General features: G+C 45.2%; 1 pseudogene; it reads left to right on the plus strand.

The window, feature by feature from the left end:
* Positions 1 to 16,321: 16,321 nt before the first annotated feature.
* On the plus strand, positions 16,322 to 18,706 carry LOC125513158 (UDP-glycosyltransferase 73E1-like; annotated as a pseudogene).
* Positions 18,707 to 21,170: the final 2,464 nt, after the last annotated feature.

A 21,170-nucleotide genomic window follows, 5' to 3' on the forward strand; every position in this document is an offset into this window, starting at 1 on the left:
ACGTGCTGATTTGAGAAGGAGAAGCAGTTCCATATTTGCTGAAGAAGAAGTAGGTTAAGCTCCACGGTAGTGGCGCTGCAAGGAGGGTGCTGGAGAGCATCGGAGCTGAACAGAGAGGATGGTATGATGCGGCGGCGGTAGGCTAGTAAACCTCATGGGACGTGAGGATAGAATAGTACGTATAAGGTTAGGTTGCACTCTATTATATTCTTCCCTAGAATTTATTCTGTGTAAGGGAGGCGGACACCTGATCTACTGATGTGTTTCAAGCCAAGGCTGCCGTGTACATGCGTGTATCTTGTCCTTTTTTTCTTTTTGTTTGTTCACTTTTTTTCTTTTTAACTGAGGTATGTTTTGTGTTGTCGATTGATTTGTGATTAAGGGAGAATTGAAGCTTTAGAGATGATTACCTTTAAAGTAAATCCAACGGTTGTGATTTTCTGACTTACATAATTAAAGGCTAGATATTTCTAATTATTGTGGAATTCTCTAGCATATTTATCTTTTTTCTGGTTAGCCAGTAACCCAGACGACTTGTCATTCGTACAAAGCCTTTGGATTATTATCATGATATATAATAATAAGAGGAAATTTAGGTTCATACTACAGCCAAACAATGTGCCAAATTAAAATTTAAACAGTGGGAATATTTGATCAGTAAATTAAATTTTAAATATAAATTATTAGGCACTAATATTAAGAAGTAGAAGAGTATATCAGACATGGTCATGTAATGAGTTTTCGAAGTGTATACATACGTGATGTTCCTTTTTTTCTATTTTGCAAGTGCACGAACATATGTTGTGTATTCTTTTTTTGTAAAATCTGACACATATCTTTTCTAGGACAACACGTTCCTTGTTTTTTTTTCGAACTTAACAGGTTCCTTGTTTTTTTAACTTAACACGTTCCTTTTTTCTTTGAAGTCAACTTAACATGTTCCTTGTTTTTGTAAGGAAGAGTCCGACTTCTTTTTGAATCTTTTCCCTGGGATGCATGCAATCTTTTTAACGTAATCTTTTTTTTATGAGGAAACTAAATGGCCTCTAGATGTATATTTTTTCAAGGACGCTGCTCGCCAGCACCCGTTGGCTCGTTGGTTGGTCTGGGCGCACGCCCAGAAAAGGCAAGGGAGACAGCCCCCTGCCAGCTGTCGTAACAGAAAAGGAAACAGGGGATTCTCCTCCCCGCACATGCCTAGCTACGCTATCCACCCCCTCCAATCAACACATCGCGCGTCGGTCCTACGCTAGCCCTTGGTGGGCGCCTCCTTCATCCTCCTTTTTCTCCCCAACCTGACGCGGTGGCTCCCTTCTTCGTCCCCTCGTTTCCCCCCCAAGAACGCCATTGACACTAGATCCAGAACTCCATGGCTACAGCTGAAGTTTGACCCAGCCCCAAAAATCCAACAGCACCTACCAGGAAACTCTTGCCCCACACCTCCTCCCCTATTAGCCCTGCCTTCTCCTACATCTGCTGGTAAGTGTATGTTCATCCTTCCCCCCATGGCGAACCTCTTTGCTGCACCAAAAAAAAGGATTTGCAAGTCAAAAAAAGCATAAGACATAGGAGGGACAAAAAAAAGGTCAAAAAAGCATAGGAATTGTAGAGAATTAGCATCCACATGGTTAGCAAAAGACTCAGATCTAGAAAAGCAGGTGTTGTTCCAAAAAAAACACATGCTTGTGGGCAAGTTGAGTCGACAGGGTTGGCAAGTTGAGTTATATCTGCAGGCAAGTTCTGTTTCCCCCCCCTAGTTTTTGTTGGGATGTATGCATTTGCACTAGTTTTTGGGAAAAATGTAGGCAAATCATGTTCTTTTCGCAGGCAATTGCTGTAGTGTAAAAAAATTGGGCAAAGTACTGCAATGTAATGTAGGCAAGTCTTGTCCTAGTGCAGGCAAGTGCTGTAATGTAATGCAGGCAAGTCTTGTTCTAGAACAGATAGTAGTACCTAATAAGATGCCTTCTTTTGGGCATTGTGAAAAAAATTCAAGATCAGATGTAAAATTTCATGTATAGTGGGGCTAGCCAAGTTGATGAGATAAAAAATGTGGGCAAGTACTGTAATACAAATGTAGGCAAGTCCTGTTTCTACTGCAGGCAAGTGCTATAAACAAAGAAGTTTTTATTCAGTAATGCAGAAAAAGATATGTAGCATGAGAGATGGGTGGAGAGAAGTACCTAATAAGTTGCCTTCTTTTCGACTTCCTTGCGAACTTCACAACCTTACTACCAATAAGAAACGGTGCTTCAGTAATTGTGAATCCTGTATACAAAACCTGTGGCAACCCCAGATAGAACTTTGGCAGAAGTGAACCAGAAAGTTATGAGACATTAGGCAAGTGAACTTCATAATAGTATAAGGATGTTCTGCAAATGAGTTACCCAAAGCTATGCCATGTCCAAGCACGCATGTTTGAAACACACATCATATATGGTCCACGGCATCGAAAAAAGCTAATGAAAAAAAGAAAAGAAAGACTACATAGTATTCTTCTGCCTTGTTCATATATCTGCCACTATAACTTCATTCAGACACGAAGAAAATGGAGAATCATAAACCATCTCTTTCGCTTTTTTGCATTTCCTGATAAAAGAACAAAGGATAAACAGAAAAACATTAAAAAGAGCCGCTGTTGCAGAATGAAAGGCATTGAAAGATATTAGTGCAAAAACAGAAAATGAACATTCGTTATTGCATCAAATCTGTATTGAACATTTGCTTCTAGAGTTGCCTTATTAAGTTGCCTGTACAATCATTATTTCCTTTTTTTGTCAAAACAGGGTGGAGATGATTGACTTAAATGAAATGCCTGATGATGATGGTCATTCTGAAGTGCGTTTTACGGGTGGAATTGGAGTTGAAGACCCCATGTACTACACGCAGCCTAATGCCCCACTACCTGGTGGTGTCTACAATGAAGTTGTAGGGGAATCGCCTAATCCCATCAGCACCCAACATGCTCCTGCTGCACCTGAAGAAGCTATGCAGACAGAAGGTGATACTTTTGATGACACCACCACAATTGGAGAGACAGGTGGAACTATTGGACAGGGTGTTGTGGGAAATGACAATGATGATGAAGCTTGGTCACAACCAAAAGAGCCTTTCATAGGCATGAGGTTTGATACTCTCGAGGGTGCAAAAGAACACTATAATGCCTATGCTCTCCGACTTGGGTTTTCAATCAAGATGAACACTTCCAGGAAATCAACAAAATCTGGTTTGCTGGAAAAGCAACAATTTGTTTGCAACAAATACCGAAAACCAAAAATGATGACGGAGGTGCGGAAACTGCCCCTGTCCTAGATGTGATTGAAGATTTGAATGGAGATGGCAATGATGTTGAGGATGACGAGATTGTCTTCCTTGATGATGAGTGTAAAAATAAGAAGAAACCTAAGAAAAGAAAGCGAGATACAATAGTCCAAACAGGGTGCAGAGCAAGAATGGTTGTGAAGTTAATGGACAGCTGGTGGGAGGTGATTTTCTTTGTTCGTGAACACAATCATGCATTGGTTGACAAACCATCACTAACTAAGTACCTCCGATCACATCAAGGGATTCCTCCGGAAGAAAAACTATTCCTGAAGAATCTTCCTAACTGTAATTTGACCACAGGTCTGTGCATACATTCAACCAAAAAAACTCTGTTTTCTTAGGAGAATTTTTTCATAAAGTTGCCTGTTATTCTTTTGCAAGTTGCTTGTACTTAGTTCTTGTTTTTGCCAACTAATCTAGTATCACATGGGAAACTTTTTGTGGTTTCTACAGAATTGCTTGCAATTAAGTAGGCAAACTTTCTGGGTCCTCTGAAAAAATAATTTACACGGAGTTGCCTTTTTTGCTCCCTGCAAGTTGCTTGTTCTGTTTTAAGCAAGTTGCTTGCACATACTTATTGTGTTTACCTTTTGCGTCCCATGTAAGAATACAGTCTATTTTAGCCCATTGTACAACCTATAGAAAAAGGAAAAACAAACCCTTGGCATCCTAGAGGCGAGGCAAGTTCTTGTATAAGAAAGTAGGCAACTTGTGATTCTTGTAGTGTAAGCAACTTCACGAGTTTCTGTGGTAGTTAGTAATTTGAATAACTAGCTTGCTTTGTGTTTCTTCATGCAAACAAAGCCTGATTTTTTTCATGTATTGTTGCAGGGTGTATGATGAACATCATGTCTGAATTTTATGGGTCAGAGCTAATCATGCCTTATGCAACTAAAGCAATATCAAATCTGAAATCCGGCTTGAACAAGATGGCAACGAGGGAAGGAGATATGATTGAGACAGTTGCTTACTTTAAGGATCAACAGAGAATGGAACCTGATTTTTTCTACAAGGTCAAATATGATGAGGAGGATAGGGTTGTCAATATTTTCTGGGTTGATGGAGCAGCTCGCAGAGCGTATGCTGAGGCTTACCATGATTGTGTCTCCTTTGACACGACATACATGACAAACATTCATGTTGGGGTGTGGATTTGTTAGGCAAGAATTGGAAACGAGCTTTGATTGGTTGTTTGGTGCATTCCTTGAAGCAATGAATGGCCGAGCTCCTGACAACATCATAACTGACCAAGATATTGCTATGGCTGAATCAATTAAGAACATTTTCCCTACAAGTGTGCATGGGCGATGTCGTTGGCATATAATGAAAAAAGCTCAAGAGAAGCTTGGGGTAATGTTGGGCAGGAACGCTAGTTTATCAAAGGATTTCAACGAGTGTGTAGACTTTAGCTTCACACCAGAAGAATTTGAGGCAAGTTGGGCTGCTCTAATGACCAAATATCAGGCTGCAATTGGCACACACTTTGACAAACTCTATGAGTACCGTCAAACATGGGTGCCGTGCTACTTCAAGCGTAGGTTCTTCCCATTCTTGCAATCAACACAACGAAGCGAAGGGTTCAACGCTATCCTCAAGCGATATGTGAACCCGCGCGGTTCTATCCTAAACTTTGTGAAGCAATATGAGAAGATTCAAACCCATGTGCTTGTCCGGGAGGGTGCGCAAGATTATAGGACAGAGCACTTGGAAACTGAATTGTGGTCACATTTCCCCATCGAAAAGCAAGCATATGAAGCCTACACAAGAGACTTGTACAGGAAGTTTCGGGATGAGTTTGAGATGATTGGAAGGTACAATGTACACCCCCGTGGTCCACATTTATATGAGCTTGAGCCTAACCGGGAGTGGGTTGCAAAATATGGATCCAGGCACTATTTTGTATCAGTGGAAAGTGATGCAGGCAACTATTTTTGTGAGTGCTGCAAGATGGACAGAGATGGTATCCTTTGCTGCCATATCCTGAAGGTATTTACCCACCTTGGAGTGGAGGTAATACTAGCGCACTACATCATTCGTAGGTGGACTCCCCTGGCAGTTCCTGGTGTGCCCACCACCGCGGAAGTGCCACAAGATGAAATGCCACCTTTGTCAAAAAGGCTAGTGCGACAAAAAAACCTGCAGATGGATTTTACAAGCTTGGCTAAAGTTGCATGTGTATCCGATGCTGCTGCAGAGGTTCTGAAGAAGCATATGCGTGCAGCTCGCACAGAGCTTGCGCACCTAAAATTATCCAAGAAAAAGAAAACCTCGGCGCCTACGCGTGCTATACGCACGGATCCTCATACAACTACTGGTGGCCCTCCTCCACCGCCACCGTTTGGGGCTCGTGCACAGCCTCCATCAGGAAGCACTGGGCAGGCAAGTGCTGGTGTTGCACCGTACCCTGACGCCCCAAGTGGGCATGGTCAAACAACTGCTGGTGCTCCTCCACCGCCACCATCAAGAAGCACTGGGCAGGCAAGTGCTGGTGTTGCACCGTACCCTGACGCCCCTGGTGGTTCTGCAGCTCCTCCACCTATTCCGAGGGACCCGCCAAAGTCCAGCACCAAAGGGAGAGCGAAATCTAAACGAATCGAATCAGCGCTAGAACTGCACCCCAAAAGGAAGAACAAGTGTAGTTTCTGCGGTTCTGTTGACCACAATGCAGCGAACTGCGAGGCAAGATTGGTGTGAAAAGGGCAAGGGGAGAAAGCAAAAACAAGCGGTGGAATGCTAGTGAAGAGGCAAAAAAAGATGGACCATGTTTTTTGGTCATTCTGTAGTGAAGAAAAAGTCATGAAATGCATTTGTGCAACCTATTTTAGTGCTACCCAAACATGGGCAAAAACTTAAGATTTGATTTGGGCTAATTCTTTTTTGTCTTTCCTGCGACTATATATTTGCTTCTGTTTGGTGATTTTTTGTGCATGATGCATCTTTTGCCTTTGTTTTGCACATAGTAGTACCTATGAAAATCAGGAAAAAATGGTGTTTTTTCCCTGCATTTCGATGGTGACTTGCATGTATATCTAATCCTACAACATGGTCTTGCCTGACCATTTTAGCATGGTCTTGCCTCGTCCCAAAAACTCATACCCAGTAACCGGGTCTAATTCTACAACATCAAGTATGAACTTGCCTATAAGTTGGTATCAACTTGCCTGAATGTTAGTATGAACTTGCCTAACCCCAGCGCCTGCTCCATGCTGCTCTGACCCTACTGCTGCTGCTAGTATATCTAATCCTACAGCATGGTCTTGCCTCCTCCTAAAAACTCATAACCAGTAAACTGGTCTAATTCTACAGCATCAAGTATGAACTTGCCTACCCGTTGGTATCAACTTGCCTGAATGTTAGTATGAACTTGCCTAACCACAGCGGGGCGGTCTCTCTGGTAGGTCGCAGGAAAAACGCATGCCAAAAGTAGTCTGATCTACAGCAGCAAGTTGCCTGACCCGTTAGCATGAACTTGCCTGACCCCCAGCAGGACGGTTCTCTATTATAGATGACAGAAAAAACACATGCCAAAAGTTATCTGATCTACAACATGAACTTGCCTGACAGTTAGTGTGAACTTGCCTGACCATTAGCATTAGGCGTTCGCGACACAAAAGTATCTAATAAATTATTTAGAAGCTAAAAAAAGGTCAAGCAAAAGCAACTATATGATGTTGAAGCATGCTAATTACACAAAAAATCAGATAAAAAAAGCTTCGGATGACAGTATGTTTGGCTTCTAACCTATATGATGGTCAGGCGAGTTCATGCTAATATGATGCCCTTACATCAAATCGATACAATCCGGGCAAAAAATGGCGTTTCTTTGCTTGCATTTCGATGGTGACTTGCATGTATATCTTCAATTACCATGTTCAAAAAAATAATGCGGGTGAAAAGATGAAAAGGAAAAGGGTGCTGTCAACATACCCTACGAGAGCTCCAGAATATCCTTCCAAGGAGCTTTGTTGTGTGTAGATGAAACCCACATGCTGGTCAACTGCTTCCTGATATTTGGTATATCGCTTGGTTCATAATTTGGAACAGCCCTGGCAACCCATTTGCGTGTGTTCATGAGGCCATAAATGCCGCAGTCAATGCTGTTGTTGAACCAATGAACAAAAAAATGGAACTAGTAAAAAGAAAGCAAAAAATATGTATAGAAAGGTAGGAAAAATCTGGTTTTCAGAAGTTGGAGTTGAAAAAAGCTACTTACTGATTGCTTTGCCTTGGAACATCAATGTTGACCAGTGGGTAGTCATCCAGCACAACATGCGAGTTGCGATAGTGGTGATCCCAGAGACTGCGAACACTTGCTGCTATCACCCTAGCTTTCTTGTTCAAAACACAGTCATCTAGTGTCCTCCATGAATGAAGGACTTCAAACCTCTTGTCTCTTATGTTCAGATTAAAGACCCAGTAATGATTCCCCGTTTTTGGTTTTGCTGGATCAAGATTCTCTAATATAGGGAACATAATCTGTACATTCAAAAAATTGAGAGAAAAAAGGTGAGATGCTGAAATAGAGGAAGCCAACTAGACATGCTGTATCAATATGCTAAATGAAAAAAAAGAAGGCACACTGTTTTTTCTATAAATAACTTGGCAACTTCAGTTGGGGCGAAAAAAAAATGGTTCTCTAAAAAAGTTAGTAAGATCTATGGTTGTAGATGATGCAAGTACTACCAAAAGAAGATAGCAACTTGTGGTTTTTCCTTAACTATAGTTGTCAGCTTTGTTTAAAGCAAGTTAGTGGTTCTGTAAAAAAAATTGATACAAGAAATTTTAGTAGGGGGGTAACTTGTGGTTTCTGCCAAAAAGGGACTTGGCAGTCTCTGGTCCTTATAGTGTAAGTTGCCAGTGTTTTTTCTATGGATTTTGTTGTCATGATTTCCATGACAAAGAACTTGTAATATAACTGCCTTCTTCTTTGTGTGGTAAGAAACACTTGGCCCTCCACAAATACCCCACTACCCCAACATACTCAGATGCTTCCCCCCACGGGCAAGTTATGGTAGTCCTTGTAATACAACTTGCCAAAAGACTTGTAAAAATGTGTTTGGCAAAGAATGCATTAAGATAAAAGGACAGTGAAAAAAAGGTATACAGAAAAGGACAGTGAAAACCACAGCATAACTTGTGGTTTCTGCCAAAAAGGGAAAAGCAATTCGGCATCTCTAGTTTAGGCAAGTATTGGTTAAAAAAGGAGGCATTCTGCCCAACAAAAAAATTGCAAAAGGGAGTCAAAAACTAGTTTGAATAGATGGGCAAGTTTGTCAAAAATCCATTATGTTATTGCACTCACCATGTCTTTTCGGTCCAAGTGATTTGACTTCTTGAACTTGGAAGTAATCTCTTGTGTGTTCCAATCCATCTGTTGTAGCCTCACCTGTACACGAAAAGTAAAATGATTGAAAAAAATTCATATAAAAGAGTGAAAAGGAATGCACAAAAATAGAACACTAGTATGTGTGCTTCTCGTACCGAGAATCTAACTGGCATGATAACTTTCCTTGAGTCTGGTGGCAAGTTATGTATTATAGACTGTAAGCCAACTTCGAAGACATGCGAAAGGACAAAACCGTCACACTTCATTGACTCTGCAAGCTCCCTCACAGTTACAAAGTACCCATTGAAATCGATGACATTTGGGCTGCAGCATTCAAGACAAAAGCATGAGAGCATTGTAGTTGCTTGAGACATGAGCATTGAAGTTGCTTGAGAAAAACAATGATGAAACTTGAGTACGTACCCGATGTCATTGTCGGGTGATTGTTCTACACAGATCCTTGCATGCAAAATAACAGACGCATACAAACGGTTGACTTCGGGTTTGCAATAGAATTCCTTTTTGGTGTCAAGGTCCAAGAAAGGTGACCTCAAAGGTGCAGACGGCCTTATGAGCCTCCTCTCATATTGATTGGTAATTAACTCCCTGAACTACTGCTGCTTGAAAATTTGCCACCTGATCCATCATCAGTCTTGGTGGAGACTCTTTCTGGCGTATTGAAGTTAGTTGGTGACAAGGTACCATCAGCACATTGCCCAACAAATTCTTTCGACCTTCTCTCTGCTTCAACACACGCTGCCTCTATTTGCTCTGTATCCCATTCATCATCCTCGAGGTTTATTGTTTCTGTTGTGCTTGTTGTTGCGACTTCCCCTGCTTGCGCATCAAGAACACCCTGCAAATGTATGCTTTCCTTGTTTCTTTCCTCGAGACCTGGTTCCACCTCCTCCAAAATCAGCCCAAAACTGGGTGCTGGACAGTACTCATCCCACGTCCCTGACACCCTTGTGCTCTGAAGCTCCTTGGTTGACTCTTCAACTATTCTCCATCCTGCAATGTGGATGTGTGCATCTGTTGGAACAGCACACTTTGCTAAGATTTCATTTATCTTAACTGTATCAACATTTTGCTCGTGGTGTGGCACCGATGGGCACTTCTCCTTGTTTGCATCATTCACTTGCTTTTCTGCACAGTGGGAATTTGAGCTAGGGAAGTTGAGATCATAACTAAGCAAGTCTACAGCTTGACTCTCTTGGAAAATCTCTGTCAGTGCATCGCCTTGGAGTTGTGTCGAGGGCAACGTGAGGTTAGTCTTGAGTAACTTTGCTATAGGTCCTAGATATGTTACATCTGACCTTGGAGGCATCACCTTTTCAATTCTATGCAACTTCTCTGTGGTGGCAGCTTGAGGGCTCCTTGCAGGAAAATCAACAACAGGGCTGCACAGCTTCTGCTCACACACTGTTTGATTTCCACCAGATGTAGGTGATGTAGCAAGTTGTTGGCTCCTTGCAGGCAACTGAGTAACAAATCTGGGCAACTTATCTTCTGGCTGTGTTTGATTTCCACCAATATTAGGTTCCCTGGCAAGTTCAGTTGTCATTGTAGGCAAATCAGCAGGAGACCTTGGCAAGTTCTCGTCTGGTACTGTTTGTTTTCCATCAACCCTTTGCAAAACGACATGAGTACTCCTTGTAGGCAACACCTCCACTTTGCTTTCTTGATTTCCACCAGAGCCTGGTAAGGTGTCATGTTGTGGGTTACTACAAAGCGACTTAATTGCTGTGGTGGGCAAGTTTTCCATTGGACTTGCTTGCTTGCTCTTCTCTCCCAATGTCATTGGCTCAAATAATTTTGGAATCTTGTCGAAATGATCTTTTTGTACTTCATGTGTTCCTGGATGCGCAGAAGATAAGTGTGCAGTCCCTGATTTTTTTGAATTTTGACTTGCCTGCATAACCATGCAAGTTGCCTCACCTTCTGCTAGACTTGCTGTCTTTGTCACCTCAGTTGCCTCTTGAACTTTTTGAGTTTGCCCCTTAGGTTTGAGTGCTGATATGAGTGCCTTGGGGACTTGCCTGTTTTCTACAGGGACAGCAGGTTTCGGGACCAGGTTGAATGACACTCTCTTTTGCTTCCTTGGTTGCATTGGGGGTAGAACTTTGTGAGAACAATCTCTTGAATTTGGTTCTGACTGTTTTATTCCGCAAATTTCTTGCATGAGTTCTTTCCGTGCTTTGGGAGGGCATATCTCCTCATGATCAAATTTGATGCCTACTTCTTTTTCTTCATTGTTTAACAACATCTGCTGGAATAACAACTTGGTATATGACTGAATATTTCGCCCGTCCCAAACTTTAGGTGTCTCAAGTTGATTTCGGAAAGGGTCCCACTTCTTCTTGAATTCCATCCTGACCATATCTCGAAGTGAAAATGTTTCTGAAGCACCTCCTTGTTGTTTGCCATCACTCAGCTTGATGCAGAAATTTGATGCACTGTCATCATCCTTGCTGCTGCTTGAGCTTCCTCCACCTTCATCTCCATCAGAAGTGTTGTTCCTATTGTACCCTCCTACATTGCCACCTCCATAGTGGTCCTCGTCATCTCTGTTTCCATCATCATTTCTCTTGGCACTTCCCTCCTCAACATGTTCCTGGCCGTCCTCAGCTTCATCATCTTCCTCTGTTTCATCATCATCGGCTTCGCAGTTACGCTGTGCGTCAACCTGGTGTTTATGTCCCTCATCACATTGGGTGCCACTGTCATTCCCTCCATACATGGTATCATCATTGTCGTCCTTATTTTCTGTTGATTTATGTGTCTCGTCAGTATCCTCATCAACCTCCTCCGCAGAACCGTGACTGACATTGCCTCCTTGATGACTATCATCATCATCATCATCATCGTCATCGTCACCTGGGCCACCATCCTCGCTTCCATCCCCTGAGTTGTCACTACTTGATTCTGATTCCTTATCTTCGCTCTCGTCCTCATCTTCACTCTCTTCATCTGACTTGAATGACTCCTCATCCTCACTTGAGTTGTGGTGAGTCACTTTTGGCGTTGCTCGCTTCCTCCGACTGCTGTGTTGTTCAGTTGCGCGTGGTGGATTGTCCATGTTCCGGCTAGTGCCAGGTTCCTCCTCGTCGAGTTTACCTAAGCCGATAACAAACTTCCCAACAGCATGTGACATTTCAGTGCACATCTCATGGACCAGTCCTGTTATCCGGTTTTGCTTCTGTGAACGACAAAACAAGAAAAGGAGAAAAATGGGCATCAGATAAACATTGAGATCAGAATAAAAAATACAGAAAAAAGGAGAGGAAAAAGAAACAGAAGGGATTTTCTCTCCATTTTCACTTACGTAGCTGTCGTAGCTTTCGGGCAACCTAGCAGCAACAAATTTTGATACATGATCCAAACTTCCAAACAAACTGTCGTTTGCGCAGCGTGAGAATTCAGTTTGGGCTGTTTTTCATCAAAAAAGACAAGAAAAACAACATGAATGAACACTGTCCATGGAAAAAAAACGTAAAGTAGTATGATTTCAAAGGGGACTGCGTGATTTGGTTGCAAACATTTTACTATGGATTTCGGCATGATCCCAATCATTAAAACTAGAAGATTAAAACTAGAAGGACAGTGTGAATATCTTGCATGAATATGAACACTTGATAAAACAGGCAAGTTATGCTGGTCCTTATAGTGTAAGTTGCAGTGTTTTTTCTATGGATTTTGTTTTCATGATTTCCATGAGAAAGAACTTGTAATATAACTGCCTTCTTCTTTGTGTGGTAAGAAACACTTGGCCCTCCACAAAAAATACCCCACTACCCCAACATAGTCAGATGCTTCCCCCCACGGGCAAGTTATGGTAGTCCTTGTAATACAACTTGCCAAAAAACTTGTAAAAATGTGTTTGGCAAAGAATGCATTAAGAGAAAAGGACAATGAAAAAAAAGTATACAGAAAAGGATAGGAAAAAGGATACATGTTACTGTTTCTAGCATAACTTGCTGCCCTTATATTAATGTGAGTTTTCTACATTAAGTAATTCTTGAACAAAAAAGCAACTTGCAAAATTACTCACTCGTAGCTTGCTGTACACTACTGGTCCTTTCTTGTCTTTCTTCATGACTTTTGCTATTAGATCATCATTCCAAATTGGTGCCCTTGGAAGTGTAGCAGGTATTGGCTCATCGACATCCAACGAGTCAAGATACAAAATCTGTAAAATAAAATGTTTTGAATTGCAAAACAATCAGGGGAAGATAACAGGGTAAAGCATGAGTTTCTTCAGAAAAAAAATTGTGTACTTACAACTAGGTGGAAGACGCAGCAACAAACTGCTTTCTTCTTCTCACCAAATTCCATGAATGCCAACCTTAGTTGGTCAACAACAAAGTCGCATATGTTGGTGTCCTTTATAGCACTTGTGTGCATGATGGCAGTATAGCACCTTGGTGAGATGCTCAAGCTTGTTGTTGGAGCAAGGAAGCATGAGAATGCAACAGCCAACCAAGCACGGAGGAAATCGTCATCATGTGCCCCATTCATCTTTTCAATCCTTTTGCACCATGAAGTCAAAGTAGGTGCGTTTTTACCCTCGATCTTGAAAATACTGTTGAATTCCCTTATAACATCTGGATTCATTTCAAAGCATACTTTCCTGCCTCGATTGGGAAAACCGCATATCCTCCGCACACTGTCTGCGTCCACTGGTATCTTTCCTCTCTCTGGTATAACGGTTTGAGACTTTTCTGGATCATAGTGTTTCATGATCCACTGGCTCAGATCCCCGGGCATGCTTGTAGCTGTGATATCCAACAAGCCACCAAACTCTATGTCTCTGATCACGTTTTTCTGGTCTGTGAGGAGATCCTTGTTCAACTTGAAAAGCCTTGCAGGTGATGACCTATTTCTAGGACCCTGTAAATTAGAGAAACAAAAAGTTAGACTTTGCAAGTATGACATCAGTTGCCTTCTGAAGAAAAATGGTCTTTGGAAGTATTCTTCTAATAAGAAGCTCCTGAGACAAGTTGTGTGTGCAGGAGTTGACTGGTTCATGTCACATTTTTTTCTTTCATATTGGAAAAGGGGGCAATTTATGTGTGGAAGTATTACAGGAGTTGCCTCTCATATTTTTGCTTTCATGAGGCTGTTCTTCTCTAGTTAGTACCAAAAACTTATGTGTGAAAATTAATGAGTTGCCTCTCAAAAATTGCTTTCATAGCAGTGTTATCTCTAGTTGGACTGTGATTTATACGGGTGGGGGAGGGATACCTCATTCTCAGTCACTTTTCGGCGCTTTTTCTTTGGTTGTTCATCTTGTGTAACATCTGCTTCATTGTCGTCTCCTTCTTGTCCATCTTCGTTACTTTCAATATCCATAGGCCGCTTCCCCCGGTTCGCCATCATCTTCCGGCGTTGGCGCTTGTAAACAACTGTTGTTGAAACACCTTGGTGTTGTGATATAGGTTCCTACAACGGAAAACATGCTTGATTGTTGTCACCATGTTTTTAACGAAAAAAGAAAAAGAAACAGGTGTTTAGAAAAGTAAAAAAAACATGAACAAAACGTGATGTGTGTAGCAAACCTCCAGTGTAGCTTCGGAAGTGGCAGGGGGCCCCCCGTCAAGCTGCGACATTGCTGACTGCAATTGATCACGCTTTTTGCTTGGTTCAGTCATCCCTTTACCTGAAAAAAACAGTTACACACAACATAGAAAAAGTATGGAAAAAAATGCTCGTGTCTCTTAATTCAATTTAACTTGCCTACTACAACAAATCATGCCCAGGACCTTGCCTATACTGAACATGACCTTTGCACGTGACCTAACAAACACTGCTAAAAACCAGCAGGACGGTTTTTAGCAGTGTCATGCTAACGGTCAGGCAACTTGATGCTGTAGATCAGACTACTTTTCGGCATGCGTTTTTCTGTGACCTGCTGGAAGGTTCTCTGACCCCAGCAGGACGGTTCTCTCTTATAGATGACAGAAAAACACATGCCAAAAGTTGTCTGATCTACAGCATGAACTTGCCTGACAGTTAGCGTGAACTCGCCTGACCATTAGCATTAGGCATTCACGACACAAAAAGTTTCGCACGAGAGTCAGTTTCAGACAAAATAAAACTTGCCTCACCATTAGCATAGACTTGCCTAACCCCCAGTAGGACGGTCTGATCACAAAAACAAAACACGCCATAAAGTTGTCTGATATACAGCACAAACTTGCCTGACCTTTTGCATGCACTTGCCTTCGTTCCAAAAAAGACACTACAGCCCCCCAGCATCACGGGTCTCTTTTGAATCTAGATCGCTTGCCCAACACTTGAACGACCGACCATAAACTTGCCTGCTGGTGAGCATAAGCTTGCATGTTGCGAAAAAATGACCACGAAAACCCCCTCCACCACTAGTTCGACCACGAGAAATCATGCAAAAAAATCCGACACGGGAACGAAAACATGCATTTGTTCATGTAGATCTAGACACCCCCGCCATACTGTTTATGCATTTGTTCGTCCCATTACCTAACCTAAGCACCACCGCCCTGTCAAAAATCACTACAAGGAGGAGGATCACCGCGAGCCCGCTGCGTATCCGCGCCCCTCCCCACCCCCTTGTCGGCACGGGAACACCGCGAGGAGCTACACACCGCGAGCAACGGAGAGATTCGACGGGGGGTTACGTTGGTTCGCGATGATGAGCCGCCTACTTCCTTCCCGCCGCCCCAAACGAGGCCCACCGCACTTCGCCTCCTCCCCTGAAACTGCTGCTCCGCACGGGCGAGGAGCTCGCGTCGCGAGCCGCTCCCCGCGGCCACCGTGCCGCGCTTGAGCAATTCGACGCGCAGACCCCTCGCGACGCCGAACCCCTCCCGAGAGCACCAATTGGATTTGCAGCGAGGCGGGATTTCTTCAGTGGCGCCGGCGAGGCGGAATGAGGCGAGGCGGATTTGGGGGCAATTTGGTCGAGAGATGGAGAAGGAAAACGCCGAATGTGTGCTAGTTGCCGTTGCGGGATGGGAGAAGACAGACATAAATGCGCGGGCCCCACCAAACTAGCCTGGTCGCGCGGCTACACGATCGATCCAGATCCAACGGTGGAGCGAGGGTGTGCCAGCGAGAGCAAAAAAGTGCACGTGCACTTTTTAGCATTTAGGTTTTTTCAACGGGCTGGAGCCAACGGAGCACGTACGTGAGAAAATCTCATCCTTTTCCCGTTTACAAATATGTGATTTTTTAAGTTCGTGCATGTACGTAAGTTCTTTTGTTTTCTGAACATGCACGTACATGAGTTAATCTCCTTCTTTTTGGTGCATGTAATCCCATTTTTAAAGAGGCCCACAATTTACCAAATATATTTTCTTTAACATATATTCATTCAGATGTGTCACGTACAGTCGTTGGAGGCCCACAACATTATATATGTTACTGTTTTTTAAGATTTACCAGATCGAGGGCTAGTAATTTCTAATTAACGTGCAATTTTCTAGCATATTTACCTTGCTCCTGGTTCACCTTATATTACTTTTAATATATAAATAGATGGTAGGTTGAATCATCGTACTCGATCAGCCGCGCTATGTATTAATTTGCAGATCCAAAGGGGAAACTAACTAGCGCAAGTCCATCCAACATACTGCCTTATAACTAGGCCAAACCCGTGTGCTGACTAACCACAACACAAGCCTTCTGCTCGTAGTAAAGGAAACGAAAAAATGGCTTCTACCACCAGCAACAGTGGCGGAAGGACCCTGCGTGTCGTGCTCATCCCCTTCTTCGCAACTAGCCACATCGAGCCATTCACCGAGCTTGCCATTCGCCTGGCAGCATCTAGGCCAAACGCCGTTGTGAGACCAACCATCGCAGTCACGCCGGCGAATGTCTCCGTCGTCCAGTCCGTGCTGGAGCGACGACCACACGGGCATAATCCATCAACTATCAAGATAGTTACTTATCCATTCCCAATGGTGGAAGGCCTCCCGAAGGGTGTCGAGAACCTCGGGAAGGCATCCACGCCGGCTGATTCATTACGCATCAACCTCGCTGCCCTAAGCGATGCCCTGATGCGCCCGGCGCAGGAGACCTTCATCCGGGCGCTGTCCCCCGACGCGATCTTCACCGACATGCACTTCATCTGGACCTCCGACATCGCTAAGGAGCTCGGTGTCATGTATCGCGTTCAATGTCATGGTCGCCTTCCCCATGCTGAATGTGCGCCACCTTATCATGGACAACGTTGCCGTCGACGACAACGATGTCGCAACGGTCCCTTGTATACGGATCCCGAGGACCGAGACGCCGGACATCTTGAGGAGTTGAAACTATGACGCCAGCAACATGGTCCATTCGATGCAAGCTGACTGCTTTGGCATCGCCATCAACACATTTTCAGACCTGGAGCAGCAGTACTGTGAGATGTACGTGCGCGAAGGGTACGTGAAGCGCGCATACTTTCTAGGGCCTCTCTCGCTGCAACTGCAACCATCACAGGCCGCCAAAGGTGTTGCGGACTCACGGTTCATCGATTGGCTTGACACAAAGCCTAACCATTCGGTGGTCTACTTGTCCTTCGGCACATGTGCCCACATATCCGATGCGCAGCTGGACGAGCTTGCTCTTGGGCTGGAGGCCTCAAGACGGTCGAATCAAGGTGAACGAGCTCTACTCCCTCCTCATCGGCTTCGAGAACAGGTGATTGGCTCGGCCCTGGCGCACAGGGAGAAGACGAAGCCCATGTAGTCGAAGTCGAGGCCGGCGAGGATGTATGACACCATGTCATCGTCGGTGAGGGGCTTCCCAACGGAAGCTAGCTCATCTCCGAGCGCCTTCATGCGGCCGATGTACTCGGCGACAGTTGAGGTGCCCTTCTTGGTGTTTGACAGGGCGATCCTCGTGTTCACCACGTGCGCCTGGGTTTGGGAGATGAACATCTCCGTGATGGCAGTTCATGCTGCCGAGGCCGTGGTGCAGTGGGCGATCTGGATCATCACAGGAGGTGAGACTGAATTGAACAGAAAACTCAGAACCTGGGAATCCTGCGCCCTGGCGATCTCATACGCCGGATTGGGCGCATCTGTTGGCTTGCCCTCCTTGTCCATGAGCTTGGGCGCCGGCTCTTCTCTGTCGGGGTTGATGTAGGCGACGAGCTGAGCGCCGCGGATGGCAGCAATCGCTTGAGCACGCCACACCAGGAAGTTTGAGCGATGGAGGCGATCGGCGATGGGGATGAGGGCTGGTGCAGCGGCGGCGGCGGTGGAGCTTGAGGCCATGGCTAGGGTTTTGGGATGTGCTAGAGGTTAGGCTCTGAATACCATATAAAATTGGTTGAAGCGTATGCTTTCGCAGGGACGCGTTGCGTGTTATTTATAAACCATAGATACAAGGGAGGTGGTTCAGGTTGTTACGGATTGATCCTCAAGCTAACGATCCATACAAGATAAGGATCGATCTCAACTAACCCTAGACCACCTAGAATATAACACACGCAACGCTACCCCAATCTATACGTGTACACGGTTATACTTGCACCACGTACACGTTACATTGTCTAACAGGTCGTTCATGTGGGTGGTCAGGGCGGCCGAGAAGTGGGCTCCACCGGAAGGGTGGGAGAAGCGTGTTGAAGACCGGGGGCTCATCATCAGAGTGTGGGCTCCACAAAAGGCTATACTAGTGCACTCGGCAGTGGGTGCATTCATGACGCAGTGTGGGTGGAACTCTGTCCTAGAGGCAGTGGCCGCTGGCGTGCCGATGCTCACGTGGCCAAAGGTGTACGAGCAGTTCATCACCGAGAGGCTAATCACGGAAGTATTAGGGATCGGTGAGCGGCTCTGGCCGCATGGAGCCGGCTTACGAAGTGACAATTACCGGAAACATGAGGTAATCCCGGCCGATGATGTGGCGCGGGCATTGAACACATTCATGAGTCCGGGAAGACCAGGGGACATGGCGAGGAACAAGGCAATGGACCTTGCATCTAAGTCTCATGCAGCCATGGCAGAAGGAGGCTCCTCGCACCGTGATTTGCACCGTCTGGTTGACGATCTCATGGCAGCAAGAGGAGCCAAGGGATCTCGCCTCTAAGTACTTGCTTGTCACGATCTCTCATTCCTTATGTCACTTTCAGTTTATTCCCTTTTTCGCAGTTGGAATCTTGGACGTATATGTTATTCATGCACGTAACACTTGCTTTATTATTTTTTCTTTGCGCCAAGAAATAAGGCGTACTTGGCAGCACTCGTTCAAGTGAACCCGTAGCTCCTCGCTTAGAACCACATGATCTACGGGTCCATCAAGGACGAGCGGAATTCCGAGGGCATCCGCGAGATGTTGGTCCGCCTCATTGATATGTTTCTTGATGATCTAGCCAAGAAAGATGCGCCATCTGAGGAGAGTGATGACCTGTTTCCATTGAATCCGTCGACCGCTAGTGCCAACGATGATGGCTCCTCCGCTTGGAGGGTGGTCGGTTAGAGATCCCCAGTTCCTCACCAGCCCCAACTCCACAATGACCAGCTTCACGGATTACCACTTGGGGTAGAGCTCCATTCTCGCAGTTGTCTAGCTAGATAGTTTGATGTCGATGTAGGGATGAAGTTAATTATGTAGATGGTGAGGTCAACTCGAATGACAACTTTTGATGCTTTTGGGTATATGAATCATGAATGCTTATTGTTGGTGTCAAAACCGGCGGATCTCGGGTAGGGGGTCCCGAACTGTGTGTCTAGAATCGATGGTAACAGGAGACGGGGGACGCAGTGTTTACCCAGGTTCGGGCCCTCTCTATGGAGGTAATACCCTACTTCCTGCTTGATTGATCTTGATGAATATGAGTATTACAAGAGTTGATCTACCACGAGATCGTAATGGCTAAACCCTAGAAGCCTAGCCTATGTGTATATGGTAATGAATGTGTCCTATCCGGACTATGCTCTCCAATTTATATAGACACCGGAGAGATCTAGGGTTACATGGGGTCGGCTACATAAGAAGGAATCTTCACAGTTAGTCGCCTAGCTTGCCTTCCACGCCAAGGAGAGTCCAATCCGGACACGAGTATGGTCTTTGGTCTTCTTGTCTTCACATCCCACCAGTCCGGCCCATGGATAACAGACCGGACGCCCGAGGACCCCTTAGTCCAGGACTCCCTCAGTAGCCCCTGAACCTGGCTTCAATGACGAGGAGTCCGGCGCGCAGATTGTCTCTGAACTCCAAAATAGTCTTTGGGTGCGACGATAGTATCCGGACCTGCTATGTACCCTTCATAACCGCAGAAAGAGTATATATTTCACACGAGCTCTATCCGCCGACAGTTTTCTAGTAACATGACGCCACACATGCCTGGTCCTTTTTTCGAACCGTTTGGCCAGCCCACCTTCCCACGTCTTGAGAAGCGGTTCTCATTGGCACGTCTTGTCAAAGCGGAGATCATGTCCCCTTATTGCGGGATTTCCATTAATACAAGCACGGGTAATCCAACTGCGCCGTTTACACTACCCATTGGGAACAGGCAGGTTTTATGACCCACGGGGGGGGGGGGGGGGGGGAGGGGGGCTGACATTCGTAGCCTCTATAAGGGGATAAGGATTCGTGCCCTTCACACATGCCCCCTCCTCCGTCCTTCCGTCCTCGAGCTCCAGCGCAGAAGCTCCCACCTTCCTCTATTTCCAAAAAGCATTTAGCCATGTCTGGATTCGGAGCGGGAGGCAAGTGGATGACCTCCTCCGTGAAGCCGGAAGACATCAAGGGGCTCCGAGAGGCCGGATACCTGGCCGAGGGAATCGTCCACCGACTCCCCACCGAGGGACAGATCGTGCCTACCCCCGAACCTCAAGAGAGGGTAGTGTTCCTTGCGCATTTCGTCCGTGGGTTAGGATTCCCTCTCCACCCATTTGTTCGTGGATTGATGTTTTACTATGGACTGGACTTCCATGACCTTGCCCCCAACTTCATCCTTAATATCTCCACATTCATAGTTGTATGCCAAGCCTTTCTCCGCATTCCACCTCACTTTGGCCTTTGGCTGAAGACTTTCAATGTAAAGCCAAAGGTGGTGCGCGGCCAACAGGCCGAGTGCGGAGGTGCCATGGTGGGCAAGATGCCCAATATCACCTGGCTCGAAGGCTCCTTCGTAGAGACGGTGAAGGGATGGCAATCGGGGTGGTTCTATATCACCGAGCCGCGCGACACCAACTGGGCGGTGGTTCCCGAATTCCAATCCGGAGTCCTGATGTGGCTTACCTCCTGGCAGGAGAAGGGCCTGACCTGGGGATCTTTGGAAGAGATCACGGGGCTCCAAACGTGCCTCTAGAATATGATAACCCGGAAGATCAAGGTCGTTGATATGATTCAGGTCATGCTTATACGCCGGATCCTTCCGTGTCAGCGCCGAGCCTGTTATTTATGGGAGTTCGATCCAGCAAAGCACCAGACGCTGTAGAGGCTCTTCGACACAACGCACGAGGATATCTGGAAGGTGCTCTTCAAGGGCAGCGAGACACCGGCACCCTCGACCAAAGATCGCGGGCTCAACTTTACACGTCAGGCT

The sequence above is a fragment of the Triticum urartu genome, chromosome 6A, assembly GCF_056163025.1.
Source record: "Triticum urartu cultivar PI428250 chromosome 6A, HENAU_Tu73, whole genome shotgun sequence".
Lineage (NCBI taxonomy): Eukaryota > Viridiplantae > Streptophyta > Magnoliopsida > Poales > Poaceae > Triticum > Triticum urartu.